This window comes from Chiloscyllium punctatum, chromosome 2 (assembly GCF_047496795.1).
Source record: "Chiloscyllium punctatum isolate Juve2018m chromosome 2, sChiPun1.3, whole genome shotgun sequence".
NCBI lineage: Eukaryota > Metazoa > Chordata > Chondrichthyes > Orectolobiformes > Hemiscylliidae > Chiloscyllium > Chiloscyllium punctatum.
Genome location: NC_092740.1, coordinates 66,992,563 through 67,017,483, shown reverse-complemented (window position 1 = coordinate 67,017,483; position 24,921 = coordinate 66,992,563). Strand labels below are relative to the sequence as shown.

The window sequence follows — 24,921 nt, the reverse complement described above, 5'->3', positions numbered from 1 at the left end:
TGAAAGTTGGCTGCTCTCACCAGTTCAATGGGAAAGAATTAACAGACAATGGTGACCAAATCTTTTGGTGATAGAGAATGGAATATCAAACAATGTCTTCCAGTGAGCTGGATGTTGATGGGTTATGAATTACTCCCTCTTTGTGTAAAATCACCCCGCTCCAACCCATTTTATTGATGATGGGAGGAGTTGATCACATGATCAAAACTAAATTCACAGGAGATCCCAGGCAGTCAGTCATAGAGACCGCAGAATAGAATCCTCCAACCAGAAGAACAGAACACTGCTAAAAAACCAATCAAGCCAGGCAGTGCAAGGACTACTTCATTTTGGCCAGCAAAGATCTTCCTCTACAGAAACCCTGACAATATAATTCACGACTTGGATGAGGGAAGTGAATGTACTAAGTTCACAGATGATATTAAAACAGATGAAAATGCAAGTGCTGAGACTGACACAAAGTTTTAATCTTCCCAGCTCCTTAACAACATGGGCATTAGTGAGAAAGCTGGGAGAATCATGGGTGAGCTTGCAGTGAAGAGATTCCAGCTGTTGAGAGCAAAATGTTGTATTTTCCAACCAAATGCTGGACGGTGAGGTGGCATGTTTGCTCGTAAATGGGGTGAGGCCTACTTGCATATATTAACATTGCACCTAATTGAAATGCCGTTTCCTCTTCTCTGACCCACAGCAGAGAAATGAGATGGCAACATTTCTCACAAGAAAGGTTGGGCGGCACGGTGGCACAGTGGTTAGCACTGCTGCCTCACAGCGCCAGAGACCTGGGTTCAATTCCCGCCTCAGGTGACTGACTGTGTGGAGTTTGCACATTCTCCCCGTGTCTGAGTGGGTTTCCTCCGGGTGCTCTGGTTTCCTCCCACAGTCCAAAGATGTGCAGGTCAGGTGAATTGGCCATGCTAAATTGCCCGTAGGTAAGGGGTAGATGTAGGGGTTGCGCTTCGGCGGGGCGGTGTGGACTTGTTGGGCCGAATGGCCTGTTTCCACACTGTAAGTAATCTAATCTTTTTTTTTAGATTAGATTACTTAGATTAGATCTAATCTAATCTAAGTAATCTAATCTAAAAAAAAGAATGTCAGAGCAATAACCTATTGACTCCAGCTTACCACTTCTTCCTCCTGACCTTCATCAGTCACCAACATTTCGTGGCACTCAGCAAAAGCAGCAATCACATTCTCCAACCCTATCCAGCAGGACCTCCAAGTCCCTGTTGGGGAAATGGGGTGTAAATTACCCTGTATTTAAAATGTCTGGTCAAATAAACACTGGCACTGGAGCTAGAAATCCTTGGAGGTCCCGGCAGTGGCCAATACCTTTGCACATTTAGAGACAAAAAAAACTGCAGATGCTGGAATCCAAGGTTGGCAAGCAGGAAGCTGGGAGAACCCAGCAAGCCAGGCAGCATTAGGAAGTGGAGCAGTCAACCTTTCAGGTGCAACCCTTCTTCAGGCCTGGGGTTGGGGGTAGGGGGAACTGCAGATAAAGGGGTTGGGGAGGCAGGGTGGTGAAGTGGAGATAGATGAACCCAAGTAGAGGGTATGACCTGGTTGGTCAAGGGGAGGAACGAATTGGGTTTGTACCCTCCACCTGTCACCTATCCTCACTTCACCACCCTGTTTCCACCCCCACACCGCACTTTATCTCCAGCTCCTTCTCCATCTACCCCCAGTCCCGAGGAAAGGTTACACCTGAAAGGTTGACTTGTCCACCTCCTGATGCTGCCTGGCTAGCTGTGTTTTTCCAGCCTCCTGTTTGAATACTTTTGCTTGTGGCAAGGGGGAAAATATGATGACCGGAACACCATAGAGGTGTGGTGCATGGTTATTCAAACAAGTTGGGAAAGGTAGCACAAGAAACTACAGAAGCTCACTCGGGCACACTACTTCTGAAACTTGTCCAAATTCATACTCAGCTGACGTTTGAGAAAGAAACAGCACAGAGGAATTTGGAGTATCTCGTGCATAAATCTCAAAAAGCTAGTAAAAATAGTGAAGCGTAGTGAGCCAGATGGATTTTTCCTGGCAATCAACAATGGTTGCATGGTCATCAGTACACTCTTACTTCTAGATTACTGCTGCATTCAAATTCCGCCACCTGCCATGGCATAATTTGAGCCCAGATCCCCAGGACATTGCCTGTGTCTCTGCATTAATAGTCTAGCAACAATTCTACTAGACCATTGTCTCCCTGTATTATTGCCCGATAGGGGATGTGGAGACAGAGGAAAAACCATTGAATGAATAAACAATGATTGTAACAAGCAAATGCTGCAAACACTTAGCAGGTAGGGCATCAGTTTGTTTTGGTCTTCCTGGAGGGGTGGGGGTGGGGAGGTGGAAAAGTGGTGAAATATTATTAAAAACTGATGAGGTAATGGGGAGGGTATGCAGGGTTAGTGGTCTGAAAAGCTGACAGGGGAGGGTAAGGATCAAATGTGTCCCAGGCAACAGTGAGGGTGGGGCTTGAGCCTTGGTGGCAGATTGGTACAGGGCAGTGACAGAGTGAGAATGAGGTGATAGAGCGAAGACAATGGGATGTACCCTGCCAGAGTGAAGAAGGTCCACTTTTCTTTCTGCAATAGTGGCCATTTCTCCACATTGTGGAAATGGCACTGAGCCCAGGTGGTGACCTCAGGCGAGGCTGGTATGGTCTGGTTGTTCCACTTTCTTTGCAGGTCTTCCAGAGAGATGCCACTTCTTTGTTACACTACCAGGACGTCCAAGTCACTGTTGGAGAAACGTAGTGCCAATGTCTGCTTTTCTACCTTTTGTTCAATGCTGACTGTCAGTGAGCTGGACAGCTTTGGAACGGAACTCATCCAAATGCACTGTGGTGTTTTAAGGGTGGAATTTGTGTAAGGAATGCCAGTCTTTGGGTAGATATCTGCAGAGTGGCGATTTGTTTCAGGAATAACACACCATTATTTGGAGCAGAAATTGGGCCTGAGAGATGCCATAGGGGCATGCTGGTAAATGAGGCAAAATTGTAACATGGGACATGAAATCTTGCTAGGCTTCATGGTGAAATACCCTCCAAAATGCTCAATACAACTTGGACTTAGCTAAAAAAACACATTAAATTCAGCTCATTGTGTTCATAATCTAGCTTAATTCTTTACATTTCACGTGTGTGTGTGTGTGTATGCACATATGTGCGTTTTGTCACATTATAATTCAAGGTGCTATTTGAAACAAACATAATGTCTTCTGATCTAACCTTACACAAAATAGCTTTGATTTTATTACTGAAAATCATAACACATAAATGGATTTTAAACCCTCCCTCTAAAACACATGTAGACAACTGAGAGTTGAGGAGAACAAGTTATATAACTCCTTCATGAGATCGGCCTTAACGATATGCACATGAAAGAGAGTTGTGGATTTTCTCCAAAAATGTGAGAGACAAATTATTGAGGCTGAGCTGTGAAGACAAATTGGAGCTTGCAAAATTTCTATTCCAATAGACCCATTTTCTTTCAATTGTTGCACGTTAATAGTCTGACTGAACTTTCTAGTGCTTCTCATTAGCAGGTAGGTCACTGCACATTGCAATTCTTCCTGGCAATCTCACCTACTTGATGTTGCATTTCCTTCCTATGACTTTGTTCAGTTTTAAAAGGAAATGTTTCAAAGGAGAACCTGTTCAACTAATTATGAAGAATGACACAAAGAACATAACTGTGACCACCTGGTTAGAACTCGAGAAAGTATGTTTCCTCCAGCTCTTCTATTCTCAATGTATTCAGTCATAAACCTTCATTAGCCACACACAGTATTTGAGCTGCTATTCTATTAGTACTGATCGGAAGATTTTATTCCTATGAATTAGCTTCATAGTTTTCATTTAAGCAGGGCTTTAGAGAGAGCAAACTGTTCAGTGATGATTTCCAGTTAATATTATGAGTGTTTTAACTTGTGCTGTTTATGATTTGGTCTTTATGTTGTAACCATTGATCTGAAAACTCTTGGAGCCCTAATGATATACCATAAGTGCAATGGAGCACATCTTAGTCCTGACAGAATCCTATGAGGCTACTTTGGTAAGAAATCTCAGAGGTCACCTAATTTCAATAAAGCAGAGATCAAAGAGAAAAGCCATTTAAATCACAGACCAAGAGTGACTGAAGCCTCCGAAGACAAATGTGAAATCCAGGCTGCAGTATCATGCATCAACATTAAGCCTAAAAGGGTACGTTAAAGACATTGCACGTCTGGAGGAGCATCCAAGCATGGGATCCAGAAACTACCAGTGATGACCAAACAAACAGGCTTTTTCTTCTGCAGAACTCTTACAAAAGACAAAAGATCACAGGGTATAATCTATTTCAGAGGGACACATTAAAGAAGTTGCCTAAGAGACTGAGCCTCAAACATTTCCAGACTCTCTATTCCTTATGGAGGCTGAGGTACAAAATACTCACAGAGAGCAAACAATCCACCAGTCCATGGGAGCATGTAGCTAAGGAAAGCATTACATCACAAAAAGTGACAAGTACAACCCCATCACCACTGAACAGTCTCACAGAAGAGGGAGAGCATGAAAAGGGTGGCACGGTGGCTCAGTGGTCAGCAGCCTCACAGTTTCAGGGACCCGGATTTGATTCCTGCCTTGGGGAACTGTCTGTGTGGAGTTTGCACATTTTCCCCGTGTCTGCATGAGTTTCTTCCGGGTGCTCTGGTTTCCTCCCACAATCCCAAGATGTGCAGGTTAAGTGAATTGGGCATGCTAAATTGCCCATAGCATTTAGTAATGTGTAGGTTAGGTACATTAGTCAGGGGTAAATGTCGAGGAATGGGTTTGGGTTGGTGTGGACTTGTTGGGCTAAATGGCCTGTTTCAATGCTATAGAACTTCTATTCTATTCGAAAACAACACAGAATAGCACAGCTAGGGACACTGAAAGATAACCCAAAATCAAATCTTACCAAGAACTGACACCATGGTCACTCCATACTTAATCTGGACTTTAAGAAATCCAGCCAGTTTCAGCTGAGTGAAAACTAGGGCAACACCACACCACACAAGAGATTCTCACATAGGATACTTCCCCAAAGAAAAGGAAACAGCCAATGTTTATGTTCCCTCTAAGAGAAGCACATAACTAGCGCCAGTCCTACCCACTCGCTAGGAGGTTTATTTTTTTGTCCAAGACTATGGCTGATCTAAAAGCTTTAGCATAAGAAACTCAGTGGGGAAGCAAGTAGGAGATGGGTCAATTATGAATAGAAAGTCATCATTATAATGGTGGTAAAAAAAACTTACGATGACAAAATGTAAACATGCTCTGATGACGAGGGTAAACATTCAAGGGCAGGATGAATACTTGGGAAGGTGTCATTTTAGAGAGTAGCTATCACTTAGAAAGGTGACTTACCTCACAGGAAGTGACATCAGATTGTCTGACTCTCATTGTGTCAAAGCACCGACTCAAAAATGGTCATTCTTGGATCTCTCCCTACGAGGAATGAAATGCACATTGGTCAAGAAACAGTTCTGGCTATGAAGACCTGCTCCATATCCAGCTTTAAGCACATTTATAACAGGCTAGCTTCCAGCTTTGTGCAGCCTAAGAATATTGGCAGACAAGAAAGGAGGTCACCTGACCTCTTGACTCCATTTTGTTTCAACAGAGTTTCCATTCTTCATTTGTTTTTAAAACAAAAATGATTATCTTACATAAATTTGAATGGGTATGACATTGTCATTTAGAGTTACAGCAATGCTGTGGGTCTTTGTTATATATTTGGCTGCAACGAAAAGCAGAGTTTCTTCACATCATTGAAGCAAAGTCTCATGGGACCAAGCTCTTGGGAAAGGTCATGGAAATTGTCCTTGGGTCTATACATCCTGTTGGATGGGTAGTGCTGGAATGTTCTGTTTCTCTTCTAGTGTTGTCTAATTAATTTGGTTTCTCTGACAGCATCCTGCTGCTTGCTTTTCTTAAGCAATCATTTTTATTCATCTACCGAATGTGGGTGCGACTGAATAGGCCAGTATTTATTGCCAATCCTAAAAGCTATTTATTGAAACATTGAAATTCTATTGATAAAAGCAATATCAATGTTTGTAATTGTCTTGATATAGAATTTGTTCCAATGGCAATGCAAGTTAGAGAAGAAGGTTTCCTGAGTAGAAGTGTGAAAACAAAATGTTCACCATGAATTGTGAATCCACAGATAAACTCAATTGAGTGGTAGCTCTTTCATCATCTACCTCTACTTTGATGAACAAATCTTTTGAAAAGTAGTCCAAATTCTCAAGGGTTAATGAGATTGTAGATGTCATGTGTTTATAGCTAGTGACATAACATAGCCTAAACAACAAGAGCAACAAAAGCTTCTGTTTAAGTAGCCCTTCAATATGGTATGCATTCCAAAATATTTCATAGGATCAAACAAAAATATTGACAGTAAGAGAAATACGCAGACAAGGGAACATGTGACCAATAGCATTGGTAAACTGGAGAGTGAGAGATGAAGAGACCATAAGGTTATTGAGGACAAATCCACATTTTAGGGTCTAGCCAACTGAAGGTTGTGGCCACTACTGGCAGAATAGATCTGGACAAATGTGAGGTGATGTATTTTGGAAGGTCAAGTACAGGTGGAAATTATACAGTGAATGACAGAACCCTTAGGAGCATTGATATGCAGAGGGATCTGGGTTTGTAGGTCCACAGTTCATTGGCAGCGTAGTTAGATAAGGTAGTAAAAAAGGCTTATGGCATACTTGCCTTCATTGGAAGGGGTATTGAGTATAAGGATTGCCACGTTATGCTGCAGCTTTATAGGACTTTAGTTAGGCCACTCTTTGAATATGCATACAGTTCTGATCACTACACTACTAGAAGGATGTGGATGCTTTGGAGAGGGTACAGAAAAGGCTAACCAGGATGTTGCATGGTTTGGGGGATTTTAGCTATGACAAAAGGTTGGATAGAATGGATTTGTTTTCACTGGAATGCGCGAGGTTGAGGGATGACCTAATAGAAGTTTATAAGATTGTGAATGGTATGGATAAAGTGGGAAAGTATGAGGTTTTTTTCCAAGGGTGCATGGGCCAATTACTTGGGGACAATGGTTAAAGGTGCGAAAGGGTCAAGTTTAAAAGAGATGTGTGAATTTTCACACAAAGGTCTGCAACACACTGCCAGAGGAGGTGGGGGAAGCAGACACAATAGCAGTATTCAAGAAGAATCTGAACGAATAGATGAATAGAATGAGAATAGACGGATACAGATCCTGTTAGTGAAGGCAGTTTTAGCATGGAAGGGCAAAATGTGACAGTGCAGAAGAGGGCTGAAGGGCCTGTTCCTGTGCTATATTGTTCTTTGTTCTTCTTTGTTCTTTGGATGCTTTCTCTTGCAAACACTGACATTAATTTTGGGACCTTTCCACAACATGGCATAAACTAAGTTCATCAAAAATTCTTAACCACACAATGACATAATTGTCAAAGTATTTGCTCTCTCAAATTAGAAACTTTAGGACTGATATTTCCCCAAGTTTTCTTCTTTAATGTTTAATTTAGTAAGACGTGAAGTTAACTTTTAATTGCCTTCTGATGTAGATTGGGGAATCATTCTATGGTTTTAGGGTGGCTAAAAAGTATCAGCTTTGTCAATGATGCTCACATATTAAGAATCACAGAAAATAAAATAATGGCTTACATTTTCAATTATTGAAAAAGCCATTATAGTAATACTTTAGATGGTAGACAACAGGGGATAGTTAAAAGCAAACCAAAACACTCACTCTAAGAAAAAAGGTACTGAAAAAATTCTATTATGAAGCTGCAAGTACATGATTGCCAATATTGCTGTGCAGCAGTGCAGCACAAAATTTTACTAATAATGTCCTGTCATGCAGGAGTGACAACATCTGTTCCCACAATGGCTTTCAGTTCTAATGATAAATCAAAGTGCAACAATTAAACTGTACCATGAAATTGCCAATTTCATAGAACACTGTACTAGATTTTTTGCGAATGCTAATTGCAGTAACTGCAAAACTAAATTAAACACACACATTAACAGTTGGTGAAATTGATAAACATTTTCTCATAACCAAAACATTATATTTCTTTCATTAGACAATTAGATATTTCAGTAGGAGACAAGTGCTCAATTTAATTAAGTAGCAGTGCAGCAATAAGAGGCTTCTTGCTATTAAGATGTTGACTACTACATTCATCCTTTTTGTTCTGAATACTGAATAACTTATGACAAATGCAAATACAAATGAGTTCTGCACATGCAGCTAGTTGAGAACCTATAAGTAGCTAATTTTGGTCAGTAAATATCTAATACGTAACAACCACTGACATTGAGGAGATGATCACAACACATTCTTAGGTAACTTATCTTTTTTGCATGTTTATTACTAAAATGGTGTCCAACTGTACTTGCTATGCATGCTCTTCTTGGTCATTACAATCTGATAAAATTGTGTGCATTACAGATGAAAACACCAGACTTCAGCATCATGTATTGAATAATTAGTTCTAATTATTTATTGAAACGATAAAGAGGTCCATATCCCAAGGAAACTAATATTGGATCAGGAATGGAGATTAAAATTATAGTTAAAATTAATCCAAGCAAATTGTCCTGCCAACCTTCTTCACCTCATTAGCTACCTTTCCTTCTTTAAGATGATCCTATCTCTCTCACCAAGCTTGTGGCCATTTGCCCTAAGATAATCTTATATGGTTCAGTGATACATTTTGCTTTATTAAACTCCTGTGAAGTGCTGTGAGATATTTTATTATATTAAAGATTTTTGTAAAATGCCATATGCCATAAATACATCTTCATTTAGCTTATATACTAAGTAATTCCATTATATATGAATTATATATAATTCTGAGAGATGATGGAGGAATACTGGCATTATATTTGTAAAATGTGCAACACCTGGTAAGCATTTTAATTACAATCCACCACCCACTGCTTTGTGCCAATGACAGGAATACCTGTCATTACTTATAGACATTAAAAATAACCTTTGTCTGAAGTACAAGCACCGGTGCATGTAGGCTTTCAAACTGACATACCTCAGGGAAACGCATCAAATAAGTTCAGTTTCAATGATCCAGAGCCGTGATAAACTGAAGTAATTTAAATTTTTTTGAGACCACTGCTCTAGGTCATTGTGATTAAATGGCTAGTAATCCAGTGTAAAAATGTCACCAGCAGTAGGGTGTCTGCAGGAAGGAAATTTATATGCACGAACAAATCAATATGCATCGTGTGCACTTGAGCATTCTATAATCGATTCATCCTTGTTATGAGAAAACAAATGCAGGCATCCTCTAATTCACTTAAAAATTCAATTCCCTTTTATTTTTGCAGGAAGGGAGGTTGCTCTTCCTGAATTTAGATTTTGTTTTAATTTCTCCACTCTTTTCAGTCATTGTGCTAGGATAAAAGGTAATTTAGTGCTGTGCGGTTCTCTTAATGATTGTCTTGGTGAAGATCAATCCTGTGTATTGAAAGATGATTGCTTAAATGTTTTCTCACGATAAGCTTTCAACGTACTAGTCTTTGTGGTTGTCAGAAGCATTAACCTGAAGGAGAAATGTAGGCTAGCATTTGAGACAGGATGCTTCATTGCTGCTAAACTAAGGGAATCATGTTGAAATCCAACACAGTAACATGTAATGAAGGACATTCCTGCATTTTAAAATGCTTGAGTAAAATCACAGTTCTGCTGAAGGGTCGAGATTGAAATTTTAACTTTTCTTTTAAATCCTAACTTCCCCATGTATTTCTAGCATACCAGTTTTGTTTTAGGAACATTCAGAAAACTAGCGTAGACTGTGATATTTATCATCTTTGACACTCCAAATGGAGTGGAATATATGCCCACATTTCTGATGTACTTACAAGGTTCTGTATTAGACTTCTGTATTAGAAGTATTGAAAACACAAACCTAGCTCCATAATATCGATGTTCCTCCCCTTTTAATAGAGATCCCCAAAGTGCACGTGCATAAATATGCATGAATATTTTTAGGGACATTAATGTCTTCCTTTCTTATCATGATGCAATTTATTCTCTTTAGCCACATTAATCATGGCAAGTAAAAACTTGGCATAATGATTTCTTTTTGCTTTGAAATTTCACAAAGTGGTTCTTGAAGAGTAATTACTTCAGGAATTTCAGTCTGGTGTCTTGGACCTTTACCAGCTGTACTAAATTTAACTGAAGCAGTTGATAATAATTTCTGTTTATGCTTGGATACGTTCCAGAGATTATTGAATGATTTTCTTTTAACTTCACACAGTTTGATGGAACTGTTACTTTGTGGTTGAATCTTTTTTATAGCGATTTTCTAAAAATTTTGAATTGCTGGCTAAAATGAGATGTTTCAACAGATCTGTACAGATCAATGCCAGTTTCACTTAGTACAAGACAGAAATTAGTTTGTACCTAGTTCTAAATTTCCAACAAGATATTTCTAATATGAACGTGTAACAGTAACATGGCACTGAAATTTCAAGCACAAAGATGAAACGCTAAATAGACAACTTACAGTTCTGTCGATGCAGACTGATAAAAGAACATTGTAGCGAGCAACCTCCTGTTCGAGCTAATAACATTTTCTATCACTAGGATCTCCATAACATCTCTTATGGGTATCACATTTTGGGGTTTTTGATTTTTAACCCAGGATATATTTTAACTCATTACATCGGGACATTGATATCAAGTTCAATGTTGTTCACAAGGGATTAAATCCATAACTAGGAGAGAGTGAGGACTGCAGATGCTGGAGATCAGAGCTTTAAAATGTGTTGCTGGAAAAGCGCAGCAGGTCAGGCAGCAAAGGAGCAGGAGAATCTACGTTTTGGGCATAAGCCCTTCTTTAGGAAAATGGCACTGAAGATTTTCCTGAAGAAGGGCTTATGCCCGAAACGTCGATTCTCCTGCTCCTTTGATGTCGCCTGACCTGCTGTGTTTTTCCAGCAACACATTACTAAGCATTAAATCCATAACACATGGTTTCCGGAAATGTAGGTTAGAATTCTAACATAAAGAACATAGCTTTCTGTGAACTATATCAAACAAGATGATAAAGTTTGTGACAAACATTCCAGGAAACATTCACACATAATAAAAACAGAAAATGCTGGAAATCTATTTTATGTAGGGAACTTCTAATATGCGGGAACTCATGCTTTGTATAAGATAATTTAGCCTCTGAATGCAAGAGAACATTGAATTCCATCACAAAATGAATAACAAGACAGCCCATCAGTACATCCAGGCTTGATATCCTCTATAACAGGATTTTCAGTGCCATCCACTATGAAAAGTCATCACGTGTATAGATTACATGATATGCAGTGTTGACAAATAATTCACTGGCTTGAGATTGTTCTGTAATTCTAGTTACCATAATGTAAAATAGACACAAAAAATTCAGGAAATACTCAGTAGTTTGGGCAGTATCTTTGAAGAGAGATAATAAATCTGTGACCTTTCATCAAAACTAACTCATATCTCTCACTTTTTCACTTCTGCTGATGTCTGCAGGAAATGTCTTTTGTTGCGAATCCTATCACATCACATGAATTGGTTGAAGCAGCAGTTCGAGACATCAAGGAATTTACAGGAGTTAGGGGTGAGATGGATGTCAGTTATAGGAAGGGAGAAAAGCTATAGATAAAGTCACATAGATGAGTTAACTCTGGGAAAGGTAGCAGAGGGAAGCAGGTAGGTGCAGGAGTCTCCTGTGGCTATCTCAATTTCCAACAAGTATGCTGCTTTGGAAAATGTAGGGAGTGATGGACTCTCAGGAAAATGTAGCAGGAACAGCCAAGTTTCTGCTACTGAGACTGGCCGTCCAGGGATTAAATCCACAACTAGGAGAAAGTGAGGACTGCAGATGCTGGAGATCAGAGCTTAAAAATGTGTTGCTGGAAAAGCACAGCAGGTCAAGCAGCATCAAATGAGCAGGAGAATCGACGTTTCGGGCATAAGCCCTTCTTTAGGAAAATGGCACTGAAGATCCTATTTTGTGTTAGGAGACTGTCTAGCCAGAGGCACAGACAGATGTTTTTGCAAGGTTTGTGAAGGTTTGTAGCTCAGGTTGAGGTTTAGGGCGTAGGTTGCTCGCTGAGCTGTAGGTTTGATATCCAGACGTTTCATTACCTGGCTAGGTAACATCATCAGTGGCAACCTCCAAGTGAAACGAAGCTGTTGTCTCCTGCTTTCTATTTATATGTTTGTCCTGGATGGGGTTCCTGGGGTTTGTGGTGATGTCATTTCCTGTTTGTTTTCTGAAGGGTTGATAGAAGGTATCTTGATCTACATGTTTGTTTATGGCGTTGTGGTTGGAGTGCCAGGCCTCTAGGAATTCTCTGACATGTCTTTGCTTAGCCTGTCCCAGGATAGATGTGTTGTCCCAGTCAAAATGGTGTTTTTTTTCATCTGTGTGTAGGGCTACGAGGGAGAGAGGGTCGTGTCTTTTTGTGGCTAGCTGGTGTTCCTGTATCCTGGTGGCTAACTTTCTTCCTGTTTGCCCTACGTAGTGTTTGTGGCAGTCCTTGCATGGAATTTTGTAGATGACGTTGGTTTGTCCAACCACAATGCCATAAACAAACACATAGATCTAGCTACCATCTATTAACCCCTCAGAAAACAACAGGAAATGACATCACCACAAACCCCAGGAACCCCATCCAGGACAAACATATAAATAGAAAGCAGGAGACAACAGCTTCGCTTCACTTGGAGGTCGCCACTGATGATGTTACCTAGCCAGGTAATGAAACGTCTGGATATCAAACCTACAGCTCAGCGAGCAAACCTACACCCTACAGACAGATGTTTCTGCAGCTGGCAGCAAGAAATCAGAATGCTGTGTTGCCTTCCCAGTGCCAGGATCAAGGATACCTCAGAGGATGCAGAATGTTCTCAAAAGGGAGAAGGACCAACAGGAGGTAATCCTGCTTAGTTCCAATGTAGGAAGAGAAAAGGACTAGTTTCTGAAGGGAAAGTATATAACATTAGGCAGGAAATTTAAAAAAGAGGTCCTCAAGGGTAGTAATATCTGGATTACTCCAGGTGCTATGAGCTAGTGAGTGTCGGAATAGGAGGACAGAGCAGATAATGCGTGGCTGAGGAGCTGGTGTATGGGAGAAGGATTCACATTTTTGGATCATTGGAATCTCTTCTGTGGTAGAAGTGACCTATAAAAGGAAGATGGATTGCATCTGAATTGAAAGGGGACTAATATACTGGCAGGGAGATTTGCTCGAGCTGTTTTGAGGATTCAATCTAGTAAATTGAGCAGAGGAGTGGGTGTGGGTTGGGGGTCTTAGGGAGATAATGAGGAAAGAGATCAATCTGAGACTGGTACAGTTGGGTAAAGGACCATGTCAAGCAGTCAGGGCAGGCAGGAACAAAGCAGAGAATGAGGTAGGACTGATAGATAAAACTGCATTATTTCAATGCAAGATGCCTAACAGGGAAGGCAGATTAACTCAGGGCATGGTTAAGAACATATGACTGGGATATCATAGCAATTACAGAAACATGGCTCAGGGATGGACAGGACTGGCAGCTTAATGTTCCAGGATATAAATGCTACAGGAAGGATAGAAAGGAGGGGGGCAAGAGAGGAGGGGGAGTGGCGTTTTTGATAAAGGGTAGCATTACTGCTGTACTAAAGGAGGATATTCCCGGGAATATGTCCAGGCAGGTTACTTGGGTGGAACTGAGAAATAAGAAAAAGATGATCACCTTATTGGGATTGTATTATAGACCCCCTAATAGTCAAAGGGAAATTGAGAAACAAATTTGTAAGGAGATCTCAGTTATCTGTAAGAATTATAGGGTGGTTATGGTAGGGGATGTTAACTTTCCAAACATAGACCAGGCCAGCCATAGTATTAAGGGTTTAGATGAAGAGAAATTTGTTAAGTGTGTACAAGAAAATTTTCTGATTCAGTATGTGGATATACCAACTTGAGAAGGTGCAAGACTTTGGGGCCAGCGACCATAATTCTTTTAGTTTTGTAATAGTGATGGGAAAGGATAGATGAGATGTAAAAGTTGAAGTTCTAAATTGGAGGAAGGCCAATTTTGATGATATTAGGCAAGAACTTTCAGAAGTAGATTGGGGGTGGATGTTCGCAGGTAAACGGACGGCTAGAAAATGGGAAGCCTTCGAAACGGAGATAACGCGAGCCTAGAGACAGTATATTTCTATGAGTGTGAAAGGCAAAGCTGGTAGGTATAGGGAATGCTGGATCACCAGAGAAATTGTGGTTTTGGTTATGAAAAATAATTAAATACATGTCAGGTTTGGACAGCAGAGACTGAGTGAATCCTTTAAAAGAGTATAAAGGCAGTAGGAGAATACTTGAGAGAAATCAGGAGGGCAAAAACGGGGACATGAGAGAGCTTTGGCAAATAGGGTTAAGGAGAATCCAAAGGGATTCTATAAATACATTAAGGACAAAAGGGTAACTAGGAAGAAAATAGGCCCCCTCAAAGATCAGAAGGCAGCCGATGTGCGGAGCTGCAGAAGTTAGGGGGATACTAAACGAGTATTTTGCATCTGTGTTTGCTGTGGAGAAGGACATGGAAGATATAGAATATGGGGAAGTAGATGATTGCATCTTGAAAAATGTCCATATTAAAGAGGAGGAAGTGCTGGATGTCTTCAAATGCATAAAAGTGGATAAATCTCCAGGACCTGATCAGGTGTACTCTAGAACTCTGTGGGAAGCTAGGGAAGTGATTGCTGGGCCCCTTGCTGAGATATTTGTATCATCAATAGTCACAGGTGAGGTGCTGGAAGACTGGAGGTTGGCTATCATGGTGCCACTGTTTAAGAAGGGTAGTAAGGACAAGCCAGGGAACTATAGACCGGTGAGCCTGACATCGGTGGTGGGCAAGTTGTTGGAGGGAATCCTGAGGGACAGGATGTACATGTATTTGGAAAGGCAAGGACTGATTAGGGATAGTCAACATGGATTTGTGCACAGGAAATCATGTCTCACTAATTTGGCTGAGTGTTTTGAAGAAGTAACCAAGAGGATTGATGAGGGCAGAGTGGTGGACATGATCTACATGGACTTCAGTAAGGCATTCAACAAGGTTCCTCTTGGGAGACTGGTTAGTAAGGTTTAGATCACATGGATTACGGGGAGAACTAACCATTTGGATACAGAACTGGCTCGAAGGTAGAAGACACTAGGTGGTAGTTGAGGGTTACTTTTCAAACTGGAGGCCTGTGACCAGTGGTGTGCCACAAGGATCGATGCTGGATCCACTACTTTTCATCATTTATATAAATGATTTGGATGTGAACATAGGAGGTATAGTTTGTAGGTTGCAGATGACACCAAAATTGGAGGTGTAGTGGACAGCGAAGATGGTTACCTCTGAGTACAACAGGATCTTGATCAGATGGACCAATGGACTGAGGAATAGCACGTGGAGTTTAATATAGATAAATGCGAGGTGCTGCATTTCCGAAAAATAAATCAGGACAAGACTTATACATTTAATAGTAATGTCCTAGGGAGAGTTGCTGAACAAAGAGACCTTGGAATGCATGTTCATAGTTCCTTGAATGTGGAGTCACAGGTGGATAGGATAGTGAAGAAGGCGTTTGGTATGCTTTCCTTTATCGGTCAGAGTATTGAGTATAGGAGTTGGGAGGTCATGTTGTGGCTGTACAGGATGTTGGTTAGGCCACTTTTGGAACATTGTGTTCAATTCTGGTCTCCCTCCTATCGGAAGGATCCTGTGAAACCTGAAAGGGTTCAGAAAAGATTTACAATGATGTTGCCAGGGTTGGAGGATTTGAGCTATGGGGAGAGGCTGAACAGGCTGGGGCTGTTTCCCTGAAGTGTGGGAGGCTGAAGGGTGACCTTACTGAGGTTTATAAAATCATGAGGGGCACAATGATTTGGAGATACCGGTGTTGCACTGGGATGTACAAAGCTAAAAATCACACATCACCAGGTTTTAGTGAAACAGGTTTAATTGGATGCACAAGCTTTCGGAGCACCGCTTCTTCATCGGGCAACCACCTAATGAAGGAACGTCACTCCAAAAGCTTGTGCTTCCAATTAAACCTGTTGGACTAAAACCTGGTGTTGTGTGATTTTTAACCTTGAGGGGCATAGATAGGGTAAATAGACAAGGATTTTTTCCCTTTGGGAGGTAGTCCAGAACTAGAGGGCATAGGTTTCAGGTGAGAGGGGAAAAATTTTAAAAGGACTTAAGGCCAACCTTTTCACACGAAGGGTGGTGCATGTGTGGAATAAGCTGCTAGAGGAAGTGGTGGAGGTTGGTACAATTTCAACAGTTAAAAGCATCTGGATGGTTATATGAATATGAAGGGTTTAGAGGGATATGGGACAAGTGCTAGCAAATGGGACTAGATTAGGATATCTGGTCAGCATGGATGAGTTGGACCGAAGGGTCTGTTTCCGTGCTATACATTTCTATGACTCTATCTTAAACAATAACTCCAGTTTTCTCTAGTTTTTGCAGTATTCTGTCTTTTTTTGTAGAAGTTTTTTGGTTGCTTATTGTTTCATGAATACCCTGCCATCGACATGCTAACCTGTATTGGCAAATGCCCCAAGGGCAAGGCAAAGACCACAGAACAGCAGCTGATAAACCACCAACAAGGCTACTCATTGCATGGCGTATTTATTGTCTGAGCCAAGTGTAATTAGTGCTTAATCTAAGCTTTTTTACAATTCATAGTGACTATGATTGAACTGGGAAAGTTGTTGCTGATGGAAAATGATTGATCAGTTAATTGCATAGGTATTTCCTATAGAAACATTTGGACGGATCTTTAAACTTGATCACACAAGTTATTTTTAATATGTACATTATATATGAAGTATAGTTGCCATGTTATTACCAGATTATAGGGCTGCTCTCTCATTAGTGAGAGATGACTGGTTGTGGTTTAACCTGAGGATCACCTTGCCTCAGGCGAGAGGCAAGATTGCAAAAGAGAGTCCTCATGGTAACTTCATCCAGTGTGAGCCCATGCTGTTGGCATCCCTCTGGATCACAAACCAGCTCTCCATACAACTGATATGTTATGGAAACAGATATTGATGTCAAGAAAAAGAAAAGAAAAGACTTAGAGTTACATAGCACCTTTCACAACCTCAGCACACTAAATTCAATGAAGTGTATTTTGAAGTGTACATTAGTTTCTGTTGTAAGGTAGAAAGCATTAATAGCCAATTTACACACAACCTACAACAAGCAATTTGATAATGATCAGATAATATGCATTGCAATGATGGTTGATGGAAATTTGCTAGGCCAATGGGAATAATGCACATGCTCTTCTCGCTATAACACTACACAAATAGTTCTTCTATAGCGTGATGGTTGTGTTCTTGTGCAACCCCGCGTTATAGAAAAACTCCGCTTTGGAAACAGCACTTTAAGTGTTGGTAATGTAAATGCGATACAGCCAGCACACAATTTAAATATTCCCACTTTAGAAATAGTGTCCCCAATTTGTAAATCGTGTTACAGCAAATCTGTGTCAATGAAACATGCGTTATAGCAGAACGACCTGTATGATCTTTCATATCCACCTAAAAGCATAGTTGGGGTTTGGTTTAACACATCATTTGAAAACAGCACAATCTCACCAGTATAGTGCAATATCAGCCCATATTGTTCAGTTTAAGTTGTGAAATGGGATGTTATCTCATAACCTCTGACTCATAGGTAAGAGTGCTGTGAATTGAGCCATTGCTGATACAGGCAATAAAATTAAATGTAAAGATGTAAGCACTCCATCAAGTTAACTTCAACTTTTCAATGAAAGGCAAGATTCTACATCATGTAAATAATATGAATATGCATTTGGAAAACATCTCCTGCTTTAAAATGTTGTTGATGCCTTTAATCAGGAGTTCAGCCATTTTGGAGTGGGAGTATCGAGGGCTGCAGTACAATTTGAACAGCTGCAGTGTTTCAAAGGGATCTTTTTTTTCTCAGAACCTTTAATCCTAACTACAAAGATCTGTTTCCTACAAGTTCTGAAGGAAAGGATTATTGAAAGGCACAGCACCCCAATTGTTTTGACGCAGATGTGAAATTTCCCCAGAATAAAAAAGGATATTCCTTTGTGAGAAAGAAATGGAGGACTCAAAGGGACAATTCAGGAGTCCTGGTCCAGGTCCCTGGCTCTTTAAGCCATCCCTACCAAACAAAACACAATGATCAGAGCCTTATAAGCAACTGATAGACCTGCGCTGTGTGAGATGAGTGCCTGAATCAGGCAAGATCTTGATTTTGAGATCATCCCACCTCACTTCCCCACTTTGCTCAAATGACAGGGAGTGATTCCTGCTAGGGAGCTGTGGGTTTCCATGTGATGCTGTTTGTTGCAGCCCAACTCACCACAGATTGCAATCTTTCCAAATACGCCACATAAACTAGCTTTTGGGAAAACTTGATATGGAGGTCAGACAGATGCTTGGCAGATTCAGCTTGCGGCTTGCTCCAAATGGCCTCCATGTTGCCCACAGCCCAACTGCAGAGTAAGGTATGACCCAGCCACAGCCACATGTACCCTTTCACCATGGTCACTGGCATGGAATTTCAAAACAATTGCCATCATCCTGGCCTTGATGAAATGCCCTGGCACTGCGCCCTGCAATCCAATAATTATGAAGCAGGGGCACACTGGCAACCAGCAGTACATGGCTGCATCAAGTACAGTAGCCACACATAGACAGGCACCCAGTGCACAGTGTGGATCAGCTTGCCCTAGGTAAGGCTACTTGCTTGCTGTCTCAGCTCACATTCACCTTGGGCCTATGACATGTCCAGAGCATGTAAGCCTTGTCCTAAAAGGCCTTGCACTGGCCATTGGCATTATCACACAACTGTACAGGTGGTCATGCAGTGCAATTGTGCTCAGTCGAGAGTGCCCATATTTTAATGCCCATCAGTGAGGTACATCAAACCACTACCTGCAACATGTGGCAGCAGCATTCACACCAAACTCAGTACATCTGCAGCAAACACAGGTCTCAAAGTCTTCAGGAAGGGGAATGTGCCCACTTAATATGGGAACCTGACTATCTGGGGTTACAAAGCAGTTAATCAAAGGCAGAATCCCACACCAGTCCTGGGCATCAGTCATGGACAATGGTCAGGTGGGATGGCCCTGAACACCAAGTCTGTGTCTTTTTTCCTCAGAGATCAGGTTATAATGAAGCCCAGAGAGGAGATCTGCCCCTATCAGGGATATATGTGGCCACCAGTCAGGGGTCTGTGCAGGTGACAGCCAGGAGGGAGGTCAGTCACGTTACCTTGAGGAGTAGACAACAATTGTCCCATTGCCACTGTCCATAGAAGTGAGGGAGGAAAGGCGAAATACTGAAACCAGGAGCAGAGAAGGTCATTTGACCCTTTGAGCTTGCTACCCCATTCAATATGATCATCCAATTCTGTACCCTGTTCTAGCTCAACCTCTGTACCCTTTGATCCCATTAGCCCTAAGAACAATATCTATTTTTTCTTGAAAACATTTAATGTTTTGCTGTCAATTACTTTCTGTGGCAGGGATTTCCATTGGCGCACCACTCTCTGGAAGAAGATATTTCTCTTTATCTGAGTCCTAAATGGCTTGCACCATATCCTTAGACTGTGACTCTTGTTCTGGATTCCCCAGTCTTCAGGAACATCCTTCCTGCATTTACCCTGTATAGTCCTGCTAGAATTTTATAGGTTTTTATGAGACTCTCTCATATTCTTCCAAACTAAATATAATTCTAACTAGTCCAACATCTCTTCATGTGTCAGTCATGCCCTCCCAGGAATCAGTCTGATAAATCTTTGTTGCACTCCATCCATAGACCGATAATCCAGAATAAAACCAGAAATTGATGGTAAATGTCAGCAGACATTGCACCATCAGGTGTAGAGAAAGCAAAATTACCATTTTGAGTTCATTAACTCTTCATTAGAACTTTTAGTAGCCAGAGAAAAGTGTTATTTATAGGGAAGATTGGGTTGGTATATATGGTTGGGTAACAGGTGAGTGGAGAGGTAGAGATGGGCAGAAGATGGATCAAACATTGTTAACCACAGTGCAGGGGAATCATCCATTGAGGAAAAAGGTGGACATTTCTGAGGGGCTTCTATGGAAGGTGACATCATCAGATTAGGTGCAACAGAGTTGGAGAAACTGGGAATCCTTGCAGGAAGCAAAGTATGCAGATGTATAGTCCAAGTAACTGTGGGAGTTAGTGGGTTTGTGGTGGATATCAGTGGCCAGCCTATACCCAGAGATGGCCTGAGGTGTTGCTCCCTCAAATATCTGCTCAATTCAGCAGCCTCCCATCCTACTGTCCCTTTGCATATTGGACTCACTGATGTTTCACTGCTGCTGTTGGGAAGAAAAGCGAACAGTCTGACTAATGGTTCCTCCATGCCCTGAATGATCTCCCTGAGGTTTTGGAGCTCTCCACTTGGCCATGTGTACCTATCGGCGTATGTTTGGCACGCTGGTTGCAGCTGTAAGATGCTAAAGGCAGAAAGTCTCAAGGCCAGTCATTAGATAGGGGTTAGTGGTGCTGGAAGAGCACAGCAGTTCAGGCAGCATCCGAGCAGCGAAATCGACGTTTCGGGCAAAAGCCCTTCATCAGGAATAAAGGCAGTGAGCCTGAAGCATGGAGAGATAAGCTAGAGGAGGGTGGGGGTGGGGAGAGAGTAGCATAGAGTACAATGGGTGAGTGGGGGAGGAGATGAAGGTGATAGGTCAAGGAGGAGAGGGTGGAGTGGATAGGTGGAAAAGAAGATAGGCAGGTCGGACAAGTCAAGGAGACAGTAACTGAGCTGGAAGTTTGAAACTAGGATGAGGTGGGGGAAGGGGAAATGAGGAAGCTGTTGAAGTCCACATTGATGCCCTGGGGTTGAAGTGTTCCGAGGCAGAAGATGAGGCGTTCTTCCTCCAGGCGTCTGGTGGTGAGGGAGCAGCGGTGAAGGAGGCCCAGGACCTCCATGTCCTCGGCAGAGTGGGAGGGGGAGTTGAAATGTTGGGCCACGGGGCGGTTTGGTTGATTGGTGCGGGTGTCTCGGAGATGTTCCCTAAAGCGCTCTGCTAGGAGGCACCCAGTCTCCCCAATGTAGAGGAGACCACATCGGGAGCAACGGATACAATAAATGATATTGGTGGATGTGCAGGTGAAACTTTGATAGATGTGGAAGGCTCCTTTAGGGCCTTGGATAGAGGTGAGGGAGGAGGTGTGGGCACAGGTTTTACAGTTCCTGCGGTGGCAGGGGAAAGTGCCAGGATGGGAGGGTGGGTCGTAGGGGGGTGTGGACCTGACCAGGTAGTCACAGAGGGAACGGTCTTTGCGGAAGGCGGAAAGGGGTGGGGAGGGAAATATAGCCCTGGTGGTGGGGTCTTTTTGGAGGTGGCGGAAATGTCGGTGGCACCACTAATCCACTATTTGGTTTTCAGCATCTGCAGTCATTGTTTTTACCTTATTAGATAGGGGTGCCCAATGAATGTCAGCATTCTGATGCTGGTGGGACTTACTCAGTTACTTGGACATGATGTTTCTGCATCCACCAGGACCTGCTCTGGTCCTCTGTAGCCAGGGCAAGTATTCCCTTCTCATGGGGATGAGGGCAAGGAATCTGACATTCAGAACTACTCCCATCCGGTTCACCTTCACCCTGCCCCGCTGTGAGATGTCTTCTCCTGCACGGAAATAAAAGGGAGTGAATGAGTGAGACACAAGTCGATGGCATAATTGTTAGCATTGCTGCATGTAGGGGAAAGGGGTTGAGATGCTCCAAAGGAGTGAGGCCGCAGCACAGAGGAGATGCAGAGTTCATGGTGTGGGAGAATGGGAGGTCATGAGAGTGAGTGAGGGAAGGTATCAGAGAAGGGTGTCAGGGCAATCACTTTGGTGAGCAGTTAGTGCACGAACAGTGATGGACTGACAATGAGGTAACAGCAGATGATGGCACTTTTCTTGATGGCATGGAGAAGATCATTGCTAATCCTTTGGCACTGCAGCTCAGTCCTCCAAACCATGGACTAGGCACAGACTGGGTGCTGGTGTCTGATCAGGCAGACAGTGTGCAGTGCATGGCCATCTCTGTCTGTCCTCCAGGAAATGGACAGCCTTCCTGTTCACCACCTCTTCTCGGTCTCTGTCAAGGAACCTATTGCCAATTTGCCTTTGTCAGCCATCTCTGTCCCGTTGCCAGACATGAGTAGAGCAGATGTCAGCACTCCTCCAGGGGCATGGCTACAAGGAATGCTGGTCTTCTGGCGGATTTCCAGTGAGTGGCAAGCTTTCCTGGGAGTGACACATGGGAAGATTGTACGGAATCAAGCCGATGATCTAAGTCTAGCAGTTAAGCAGAACTTTTGACAACTTCAGTCTTTAGTGGAAGTGTTTACTCCATTATGAAATTTATACAAGTACCCCACCAGAAGCTTTACATGGTTCTAAAGGAGTCTGCATGGATTTCTTCTGCATGCATCCCTTCTGCTTTAACGGCTGCATGCAATGCTGTTAGGTTCTATTGAATCATGTCCTCACTTTAATGCTTACTTTGGTTTAGCTAGAGAGGATTAGAGATATTGTTGACATTGGGAAGATCTGAATACTGAGATTTTATCTCTATGGGGGAGAATCTAATGCAGACAAAGAAAGGTCATGTACAGTTTGGAGACACTGAAGTAAAAGGACATGCGATATTTCACCAGGGCATTGTGCCTCTCCAATTGTATCTCTCTCTGGTTGTCAGTGAACAGTGTCTCAGAATCTTCGTGTCATGGTTCTGACTGAAAGTGACAATGTAAGCTCTGTCCCTTAGCAAGCTATTCTAATCTCCCTTCCATGGCTTTACACTCAACAGTTTTTAGTTTAAAAAGATACACCAATACATATTACTGATGTTGTAAAAGGCCTATTACTAATTTGGAGCTATCCAGTTGAAAATTGCAGTAAACTGAGCAGCCAGTGGTTCTGTGGTATAAGTACAGCCATTAAATCTGAGGAATGTAGCTTGAAGTAGATATCAGATGCAGTTTTATGAATGTTTGATATTTAAACGGAACTGTAATTCCCCTTTTAATCATTTCCCTGCTCAGTGTTCGTCAATGCAGGATTGTCACCTGTTACCTGATCCTGATTCTTGAAGGGAGAGTTTTTCAATGCAACAGGATGGACTTCCAACAAAATCTTCATTCTGCAAAATCCAGGGAAGGCAAGATTGAACACCTGTCCTAAAGCCAGAAGTAACCGCTTGAAAGAAGTTCTTCACAAACTGTACAAATGATCCATACGAATTGAGTCAATCCAATTTTATGAAATTGTACAGCAGGAGAAAAGTACAAAAATTAGAGTGAGGGAGCACAATTCTGAAGAATTGCTTTTCAGGATGAGGATCTGTGTGGTGAATTTTCTAAATGCATTTATTCTTCTTTAGCTCTACAATACACTGTTTGATTGCCAGCCTCAATCCTTTCAGCCCTGATGTTCTATCCTACTTTCCAATTATTGGAGACCATCCCAAAGCAGCATCCGAGGAGCAGGAGAATCGTCGTTTCGGGCATAAGCCCTTCTTCAGGAATGAGGCTGGTGTGCCAAGCGGACTGAGATAAAGGGTAGGGGGGAGGGAATTTGGGGGAGGGCTGCTGGGAATACAATAGGTGGAAGGAGGTGAGGGTGAGGGTGAGGGTGATAGGCTGGAGAGGGGTTGGGGGTGGAGAGGTTGGGAAGAAGATTGCAGGTCAAGAGGGCGGTGCTGAATCCAGGAGTTGGGACTGAGATAAGCTGGGGGGAGGGGAAATGAGGAAGCTGGAGAAATCTGCATTCATCTCGTGTGGTTGGAGGGTTCCGAAGCAGAAGATGAGGTGCTCTTCCTCCAGGTGTTGTGTGGTCAGGGTCTGGCGATGGAGCAGAGGATCCGGAGGGAGGTCTGTTGCTGGAGGCTTCGGATTTGTTGCAGGTACTGGTTGTCCTGGGAGCGGAGGATCCGGAGGGAAGTTTGTTACTGGAGGGAGCGGAGAGAGCAGAGGATCCGGAGTGGTGTTTTTCCAGCACCACATTTTTCAACTCTGGTCTCCAGCATCTGCAGTCCTCACTTTCTCCTAGACCATCCCAAAGGTCCAGCTATTGTTGTTTTTCATTCCAAATCTGCAGACAAGGTGCTATTAGTTCAACCAATGAACATAGAGAAGAAAAGTACAAGGGACAAGCCCTTGTACTGGATTAACAAAATGGCAATGAGATCCTGTCATTAATATGGGAGGATTTATGGAACACCAGGCATATTTCTCACCATTCCTTCTGTCACTTCCTCATAAATATGGGGCCCTTGACTAAGGAATTTTCATGAAAGTTCTTAAATCTACCAGAAATTACATTATATTTCTAGGAATTACAGAATTGGGAGGAGATTGGCAAAATGTCTCAAAAATTCTGCATATACTTTTTGCCTGGACAGAATTCTCTCATTCTTGCCAATGAGTTTTACTTATCAAAGTGGCAATGTCATTTTACATTTTGTTGCATGAAAAATGGTTTTAAACAGTGCAATCACTTACCTTTATATCTATATTAGTGAGAATAAGACTTTAATGATGTAATTTCTGTTGTTCTGATAATGATAAGCCTGGACTATTGATAATCAACATCTATCAGCTGAATTTAATACTTGGGACCTTCGTGGACTTAAGTGAATTGCAAAAAGGACAAGTACTGACCTCAAATAGTTTCTGTGAGGCAAGTCCAGGGAATCCATACAAAATACACTAAACTAGTTTTACTGAAATTACCATTCATCCAAAGGTAGTGAAACTGGACAATAGAGCCTGCATCAAAAAAATGAATTTTGTAAATAATTTGTACTT

General features: G+C 42.1%; 1 long non-coding RNA gene across 1 annotated transcript; it reads right to left on the bottom strand.

The window, feature by feature from the left end:
- Positions 1–1,125: 1,125 nt before the first annotated feature.
- On the bottom strand, positions 1,126–21,678 carry LOC140493268 (uncharacterized). Its single transcript, XR_011963640.1, has 3 exons — positions 21,586–21,678; positions 5,396–5,476; positions 1,126–1,226 (listed from the first exon to the last, which is right to left on the bottom strand). It is a non-coding gene; the product is annotated as an uncharacterized lncRNA (long non-coding RNA).
- Between the last annotated feature and the right edge of the window lie 3,243 nt (positions 21,679–24,921).